The sequence below is a fragment of the Neovison vison genome, chromosome 3 (genome assembly GCF_020171115.1).
Source record: "Neovison vison isolate M4711 chromosome 3, ASM_NN_V1, whole genome shotgun sequence".
Lineage (NCBI taxonomy): Eukaryota > Metazoa > Chordata > Mammalia > Carnivora > Mustelidae > Neogale > Neogale vison.
In genome coordinates this window covers 102694141-102704078 of record NC_058093.1, presented here as the reverse complement: position 1 = coordinate 102704078, position 9938 = coordinate 102694141, and positions in this window count along the sequence as shown.

The following is a 9938-nucleotide window of genomic DNA, read 5'->3' as shown; positions in this document are numbered from 1 at the left end:
TAGACCAAGCACCTATGGCACGCCAGGCCTAGGCTAGTCCTCGGGGTACACTAGCAAGCATGATCAACCACACCGGGTTGAGACGGAGGGCAACAGAGGGTGTCCTTGCCCCAGCTGTCTCTGTGGGGGTGCCTGGAACCATGGAGAGTGGTCCGAGGAGAAGACAGAGGGTCTTTCCGGCTGAAGGGTGGTTTAAGCAAAGGTCTCTTGGCTCCATGCTGTTTTCACCACCTCTTGGCACCTCTGTGTCTTGCAAACTCTGACACACCCTTGAAAACTTGGGCAGGCTTGCCTGGCCTGAAGGCCCCGGCTAGGTGACCGAGCTTTCGGTGGGCATCCTCTGAACCTGTCGCACATGCCTGGAGAAGCAGGTCCTAACAGGTGGCCCCAGTTCGTGTGTCCCTCTGCAGTCTGAGCCCTCTGGAGATGAGTGGGGAGATGTTGAGTTCTGTGTCCCGGAACCTGACACAGGGCAGGTCCTCAGTAAATGCGGCGGAGTTGATGTCTTTGGACGATGTCAGGATTCTTTCAGTAGTCCTGGCGGACGCTGCCCATGTAACCACTCCACTGTTTGTTTTTGAGGAAGGCAGATGGGAGGCCCAAGCTCTGCCGCCATGACTGGAGCGTATCACTTCCGGTTTGCTTTCCTCCCATATCAAATGATGAAGTCCCATCAGCCCTGTGGGCTTGGGTTGTAATTTACAACTTATCAAAGTCTGTAAGTAGGGTTGTTTGTGCTGGAGCAAGTCTGGGGTTTCCCTCCACCCTCTAGTCAAGGTGGAGCAAAGAGAGCTCTTCTAGAAGGGATGTAACCAGCACATTTGGTTTTTATTTTAGTGATCTCACTCACGATCATGTGACACAATGTTGCCCTTGTCTGTAATTCACTCGAAGCTTAATTTTTTCAACAAGAGCACAGTTCAAAGTGCCTGGCACAGAATACAATAGCAGCTAAATAATAATATTTAACATTCATGGAGAATTTTACTTTTTGAACAGGTAAAAGGATCACATGGTCTGAAAATGAAAAGGATATAAAAAGACGTACATTGAGAACCCTATCCCTGACTCATGCTTGTATCTGCCCCAATTTCTACTCCTATTCTCTGCCCCATGAGCCACCAATTTTAACAATTTCTGATCTTTCCAATGTTTTCAACTTGGATTCTCAAAAATGCATCTTCAAGCATCTATAAAAATGATCACATAATTTTTCTTCTTAAACCCATTTTGATGAACTGTCCTTCCATTTTTGGAATAAGCTGCACTTGGTAGTAAAGAATTATTCTTTTCATATGTTGCTGAGTTCTGATTGTTAATATTTTATTTAGAATTTATGCATCCATATTCATGTATGAGATTCATTTATTGTTGTTGTTGTTTTTCTACAGCCTTTGTTATTGATGTTATCCTAGCAGGGTTAAAAAAAGTTGCCCTTCCTTGTCTCTGCTCTGGAATAGTTTAAATGGTCTTGGAACTATGCATCCTTTAAAGGTTTGGCTAAATTTGCCCAGGAAACTTCTAGCTCTGGTGCTTTTTAAATATTAATTTCTTTATAATACTACCTAACTTTTTCTATGAAAATTGGCTTATAGATGTTCTAGAGTTGGTTTCGGTAAATCATATTCTCCTGGAAAAGGATCCATTTCTTTTAAATTCACAAGTTTAGAAAGGTTGTATAAAATTGTTTTTAAAATTTTCTTGCTTTCTGCACTATTTTACTTGCCTTTTGGGGGGGGGGTCTCTTTGTTTGTTTTGCCTTTGTTTTTTCTTCCTTGATGTCTGAGAAGGCTTATCTGTTTTACTGATTTTGCCCCCAATGACCCAGCATATTCACTTATTCACTTAGTTCTCCCCCATTATCTACCTCATTAATTTTTCTTATTTTAATTCTTCTGCTTTCCTCTGGTTTATTTTGTTGTCCTTTTTTTTTTCTGACTTGAGTTGATTCTTAATTCCTTCTATTTCATCTCTTCTGTGTTTAAATAAATGTTCCTTTTTTAGGCTATGACATCTCCCATGTGTGCTGCTTTAATTCAATCCTTTAGATTCAAATTCTAGTAAGTAGTCATATTTTCATTATTACTGATTTTTAGAAATTCTGTAGTTTGAATTTGTACTTTTCCTTTAACTCAAAATTTGTTAAAATTACAATGTTCTTAAAATTCTGATTTTTGATCAATTTTAAATTTTACTGCATTGTAATGTCCACATTACCTCTACTTTTTGAAACTTACTCTGAATTCACTTGTGGTGATCAGTGGGTGTGGCCAATTATTGTGTCTGTCCCACAGACATGGGTGGCAAAAATATGTTCTCTACCTTCAGGGCAAGTAGTTTGATATATATTTATTACATCCACAGTTATGATTCTGTTACTTTGTATCTTTATTCATTTTTGGTCCAACTGATCTGAGACAATGTTGCTATTCCTGAGATGTGGAAAGGCTGGGGAGGAGCCAGTTCCAAGGGAAGAGTGGGTATGGAAAAATCGTAAGGTCTGTCAGAGATGTCTGTTAGATCATCTCCAACCAAAAATCATTCTGTATACATATATCATATATATGCCTGACATAAACACACACACATATAATGGAATATTAGCCATAAAAAAGAATGAGATCTTGCCATTTGCAATAACGTGGTTGGAGCTAGAGGGTATTCTAGTAAGTGAAATAAGTCACACAGGGAAAGGTAAATACCACATAATTTCGCTTATATGTGGAATCTTAAAAACAAAACAATGAACAAACAAATAAAAGCAGAAAAAGACCCATAAAGACAGAGAAACGGATGGTTTCCAGAGGGGAGAAGAAAAAATTCATTCTTGTCATAAAGAAAAGGGCCCTGCAAGACTGACCAAAGTCCGTACTTCCTAATTTTTTTTTCCTTTAAGATTTTATTTATTTATTTGAGAGAGACAGAGGAAGAGCAGGAGTGAGGGGGAGGGTTAGAGGGAGAAGCAGACTCCCTGATGAGCAAGGAGCCTGATGTGGGGCTCAATCCCAGGACCCTGGGATCATGACCTAAGCTGAAGACAGACGCTCTACTGACTGAGCCACTCAGGTGCCCCTGTATTTCCTTTTATTGGTACTACTTGACAGGACAGTCAATCTTTCATTTAATCAGATAATTTTGTACTGTTTCCTAATTTCTTTTAAGCCCTAGTTAAAAAAATGCAGGGCTTGAACTCATGACTATGAGATCAAGACCTGAGTCAAGATCAAGAGTCAGACACATGGGGCACCTAGATGGCTCAGTCGGTTAAGCACCTGACTCTCTATTTCAGCTTAGGTCATGATCTCAGGGTCATGTGATGGAGCCCATCGGTCAGCTCCATGCTCAGTGGATTCTCTTCCTCACCCTATGCTCATGTTCTCTCTAAATAAATAAATAAAATTTAAAATTTAAAAATTTAATTATTTTAAAAATTAAAAAAAAAAAGAATTGGAAACTCAACTGAGCCACTCAGGCACCCCTCCTTATTTTTTCATATATAGACTTTTCTTTCCCTACATCAAGTTAAAAAAATCAAATCCTCTTTTGCATTTCTATGGTGGGTAGGGCAAGGTCCTATTGGTGGCTTGAAGGGATTTTAGATGGTGATGTACCTGATAATACCATTTGAGCACTGACTCTGAGCCAAGCTCTCTTCTAGACACTTTGTATGTCTGAGGCTAATTAATCTTCACATCAATTCAAGGCATCCATGTTTTACAGATTCAACAAGGCAAGTGGAGGTAAAATCACTTCCTCAAATTGAAACCATGAGTGAGGGCAGAGCCAGGACCCCAATACTAGTCACTCTGCTGTGTTGCCTCTTTCAGAGACCAGCTCATCCAGTGGCTTCATTCTATTGGTGAGGAAACAGATTCAAAGTTGTGTCAGACAGCAAACTACTAGCAGAGCTAAAACTAGATCCATGAGGTTTGGACCCTCATCCAGAGCCTTCCAACCACACAGCACTAACCCTCACATACAGAGAAGCAGTATTTCGTCACAGAAAGAAGATCCAATTTGCTAATCCTTCCAAGGAAGACTAATCCTTCAAAAGCAACTCCTGCCTGCCTCACGTCATGGAACTGCAGAGGCAAAGAAAGAGGTTTTCAATTGAAAGCTACTGAATGATGTACACTTTTGCTTTTTGTACAAGCAATTCAGTATGAAATAAATTCACTTTTAAGATGATTAGGATCAAAAGCTAAGGTTCTACAAGCGATAAATTATCTAGGTGAGAGGACTTGTGTTTTTGATAGGCATCTCTTGCACTCTGCAACTCCCATGCACGTGACCTTCCTTCTTCATTTATGGGTTGTGGGGGTGAGGCTTGGAAACGGGTACTTTCCCAGGACAAGAACTGAAGACAGCCCTTGGAAAGACACACTAATCAACCCATTGGGGAGAGGAGGATCATTAAAAAAACAACACAGAAACGGTGAGCTTCTTGTGTTACCTTCGAGTCCACCTCTCAGTTGCCAAGAGTAACCTAACATTTCCCTAATCGCTTGGTTTCAGAGGGCAAGATTTGTTTGTTTTGTTTTGCTCCATTCTATACTTATTCCAGTAATAATGAAGAGAGAAAGGGGTTTAGGACATGTGGGGAGCAGAGACTGACCCAGCATATCAACTTTATTAAGAAAAGGACTTAATGGTTTGGCAAAATAAGACAATTTCATTCGGAATGTGTAAAGACATCCTCTACTAGTGGAATTATTTGGCTTGCCAAAAATCAAAGTAGTTTAGCTGAATATGGCAGGGACCTAAGCCAAATGACTACAGGTGGTACCCCTGTACAACTCCATAGAGTGTTCTAGAGATAGGCTAGGGAACTTAATTCCAGTGCTGGAGCTGGTATTCCACTTTCATGGTGAGCCAGCAAGATGGGATGGACAACAAGCCCGAGAAACCTGTCCTCTACTAGCACAGAATCTCTGGGAAACTGTGATCTTTCTCTTAAATCATGACATCATGAAAATATTTGTCCAAAGGTAGTCCCACAACCTGCCTGCTTTGGGGCTTGCAGCAGAAACTGAATAAATGCATTCCTCTCTTCCGCAAGTGCAGATCAATCTCTCAAGCCTTGTAACCTCACATTTGGTAGATGCCAAATGAAGAGGAGAGCAGCTAAAAATGTAGGATGGATTCCTTGGGAGAGGGTTTGGACTCTCTTTTCTCAGTTTGCCTTTCAGACAAGAGACTGAAATGGTTGAGTTGTGGTCTGACTCAGATTCTAGTCACTAGAATCTCTTCAGTGGGGGTCTCCAGCCTCACTGACCTAAACGTCCTTGTTTGCAAAAGAACACACCTATCTAAAGGAAGTAAAAAGTAAACTAATTGATGATTTACCACGTGGATTACCAGGAGTCTTCCTCTCTTGCTCCAAGTGAGAAAGCTGAGCTGGGAACTTTCTCAGTTGCTTCAAATTCAGGTCATAAAATAAGATGTATCTGGCAAAAGCGGGAAAGGGTTTGGAAAAGGGTAGTTTTGCATGAACTGAGTGTAGGTGTTTTCTGAGTACCTCAGAACTTCAGGTTCCATGGCGGGGGGGTGGTGGGGGGCAGTCCAAGTTCACTTAGCTCAAACCATACCTCTGATGGTTTCCAGTAATCTGGGTAATGTTTGGTGGGTGGTCTTCTCTTCCCACGAAGGACACAAGTTCTCTGCAGGGCATCTACAGTTTATGCATTACCTGGAATCCAGCCTTTATCAGTGAAGGAAACAGTAGCAAACTATCTTAGTCATGGTCACTTGGTTACAAAGAACAGAAAACCACTCAATTGAAATTCTTTTTGTTTATTGGAAGGAACATGTAAGTTTCATGAGGTGTAGAAAGTTAGCAAATGGTTTTCCTCTCTTCTCTTTTATCATTTCCTATTGTCTTTTTCTCTTGACAACTAACTCCTTCCTCTTGCTTTTCCAGCTTCTTGCTTCATTATGACTTTTTGGCTCTGATACAGGATACCCATTTTTGTTTTTGGTTATTGCTGTTTTTTGGGGTTTTGTCTTTGTTTTTGTTCTTTTTTTTTTTACATTTACCTTATTTTTATCATCATGTCCCATTTTTTTTCTGTGGAGAACCAGCTGTAGGAATTAGTCTGGCAGTGGACGCTTGACTTGACCAGAGCCAACAAGATATGTTAAGACCTCTGCTGAGGTTCCTGAGAGATGGCTTGTGAGCAGGAGAGGACACAAGACTGGCACTGCAAACACCATCCCGCCTCTGGGAAGCCCAAGACTAATGGTGACACAGCAGATCGAAGGGATAGAAGCAGCTGCATCCTGATGCCAGTTTTGGAAAGCTGAATCTCAATTATATGTGAAGCCAGTTTCATGAGCCAATAACTATCTTGCTTGCTTAAGTCGTTCTGGATCACGTATTCTGTCAAGAATAACCCCCAAAGTCCCAAATGATATAGCCATCAACCCTGGATCCCCACCCAGCCAACCCCATTCATCACCATGACCTTGCAGTTCTAGCTTCCTCATTGGCTTAGTTGGGAAGGGCATGCTCAGGAAGGAGTAGTTTAATGTGGTATGTAGGGCTATCCTTTGCAAAGCTAAAGGTGGGGTAGAGGGAGAGGAAGTAATTACCTTCTTCCATTTAAAGTAATTAGAGTCCTTGATCTGACAATTAGCCTCATCATATTTTTTTCCCCTGTCTTCATTAAGGTCAGAAATGTCAAAATATAGGGGATAATGTGCAAAAAAATCACTTCCAACCTCACGAATAAAGCTTGTAATGCTTTTTCATATGCAAGTCTGATGGAAATTTAGATGATGGGTCCATTTTGTCATTGTTCTCTTGTGGATACGCCAGCAACTTCGAAAATGTTTTCAATATGTCAACTTTAATTTTAAAATTGAAGATAATTGAGTAGCTTGGAAGCTCAGATTTAAGTCATAAATGAAAATGTATCTGGTAAGAAGTGCATTACATTCTATTTCTTCATTATGAGACTATTTAACCTAATTCTTTGACTTAAAAATATCTCCACTTTACAGGTCATGATCCCAGGGTTCTGGGATCGAGCCCCCCATGTAGGGCTCTCTGCTCAGCAGGGATCCTGCTTCCCCACCTCTCTCTGTCTGCCTCTCTGCCTACTTGTGATCTCTGTCTGTCAATAAGAAATAAAATCTTAAAAAAAATCTCCACTTTAATACGTCAAGATTCAAATAATCTTTTCCCACACCTCTTCTTTTAAGACATCTAACTTATTTCATCAAAAAATAATAAATCACAGGCTCAGATATAATTTCTTAGCCAAGAACTATACAGGTGACATTGTTCATTGTTCCAACTAAAATTTAAATTTGTTTAGGAAGGGCAAGGACGTGACTTCCATATACATGTCTAAGTTCCACATATAACCATTTCATTTTCACCAACATATATACACCTGCGATTATATACACACAAGCAGTCCAGACACAGCCTGAGAAGAATGAGCACTTGGGCTCTGTCTCCGGACATTGAGTCTACTTGAGTGACGTGGGCAGATTATGACCTCTGTAAGCCTCTGTTGCTTCCTGTAAAGGACTGAGCTTACCTCTTTATAGAAAATAATACCAACCTCATAGTTTTAATGGAGTAAAGGTAGAGCATATACTTGATACTTGGTCTTATTTACCAGCTATTACTTAAGGTAACAAATACTTGCCCTTCATAATGAAAACACTCACAATTCACGAATGCCCACTTCCTACCAGCTGTCAACACCACCATAAATCTCCAGAGTTATAGAATCCTATCTCCGCTTCTCATGAATTAAATGTTACTGCCTTCTTAATGCTACTGAAATGTCTCATTCTGTTACTAGCTGGCCGTGTGACCTGGGACAAGCACTTAGGCAATGTGAGTTGTGCTTCTGTGTTTGCAAAACGCCAAGAGCAGACTGTCCTACTCATATTTGTCCTAGATGAATGTTAGGGTCCCCCCCCCACTATACCATTCTTCTCTGTGCATCTTAGAATTCAGTTCAGCGGCCACGTGATGTACCTGAGTCATCATGGGACAATTACATCCTGATTTCAAATGAATCCATATTATTCTTAGAGGAAAAGCAACTACCATTTAAACCTAGTCTCCCAGACAAATATCAGCATCAGGATAAAGGGAAAGAGAGAGGGAGGTTAATAATGGTATGATAATTCACAGTCTCAGAGTTTGTAATTTGGGAAATCTCTAAAACTTATTTCTCAAAATTTGAGGATGAATTTTGAGACAGAGGTCATCAAAGAGAGGTGTGCCACAGAGCATGAAGGATACCTCTCCATGGGCTTTCGGTCTACTGTTCCACATAACAGCCCCAAACCCAAGCTGCCTTACTTATTGGAAATGCTAATGATTGGTACACTTGTATTTTTCTGAAACTGCAAAATAGAACTGTCTAATTAAACATTCCTTTGGTATTTACTTCGAAACCAACTGTGCATTTCTTGGCCTCTTCACATAGAATTGATGCCAACTGCCACGCAATTCCACAGAGTTCTTGTACAATTTTCACTTGCTCTGCCCTTTTTTTTTTTTCTTTTTTTGGTCTTAGCCTCCCCTCTATTACCTCACAAAAATGGTGAATATTTCAGAAATTTCAATGCCTTTAGAAGGTCCCTACACATTTGTCTAGAAGACATTCAGGGAAAAATGCAAAGGATGCCTTCTCACGGAAGTGGGGAAGAGAGCATAAATTAAATTTCTAATGGACATCGCCAGGGAAAAAAGTGCTACATGTGAAAAGCCCGGATTCTCTCTGACAGATGGCACACAGTGAATGCTTAACTGGGCAGTGCTCAAGGGCTTGTGCCATTGCAAACACAGAAACAATAAAACTGCTTATTGATTTTAAAGAGATCTGTAATTAAGTATGACATCCTAACAGATAAAGGTTTACCACGGCAGAACAGCCAGGATTTAAGGGGTCTTAAAGTGCGATACTATTTAATGGATTTAAATGTCACTCCTAGGATGGCAAAACTTCAAGAACTGCAGTGTGTGTGTGTGTGTGTGTGTGTGTGTGTGTGTGTGTGAGTGTTTACGTCTGAGGGCAACAGCATGCATACAATTCAAGTTTGAAGTGGTGCATATGCCCATTTGAAATTTTCTTGAGGTTAGAAAAGCAAAGGTTGCAACCCTTATGTTCAGTTGCCTTGGGCAAGCAAAAAATAAAAAAAATAAAAAAAAATATCTGTCAAGCCCCAGGTCTTTCTGTTAAGGCTGGAGTTGAGAAATGCCCTCCAAATGCCTTCAAGTCAACATTAGCTATGACAGAAGCAAGACTATTATTTAACAGTAGCAGCAAATGTCAAAAACAAACTGTGCCTGGCGTTTTGACAAGACTCTGTTGAAAGAGAACCACTTTTTCAGCACTTGTGTAACCGTGGGGGAGAACTCGACAATTAATATCCTGAGGTCTGGTAATAGGATTTCCAGGCTGCTTGGTGGTTTCCTTCTGATACGCATAAAAGGAGTAGCAAGTGGCGGACATGAGCAAAAAGAACCCGAAACAGGGAGGCCTGGAGAAAAGGACTGATGTATCAGAAATCGGGTACCTAGAGCTAATTAAAATGTAACTCCTTCTTGGGGAAACTGCAGTCTCACCGTGGTGACACTATAAAGTATGAGGACAGAGCCATCATCCCTAGGCAAAAATAAGATGCTGACAAAACCTATCTCCTATTTCCCACATTCTTCCTTCCCTCTGGTGCCCTCATGCCGTCCTGTGACACCTGCTCTGAGCTTCTTTCCGTGGATGACACGGTCTGGCCTAAGCCGGCCAGACCTCCAGCCCAACAATCAATTACTCAGTATAATCACAATGAGCCAGGTCCCTGAAAAGTGACCTAACAAGTGAAGCTGTAGCTGGTGGTCGGTTGGCATAGTGGGTTTGTGCATTCTGTGCCCTTTCAATTAGACAGAAACATTAGAGAGTGTCTTGATGCAC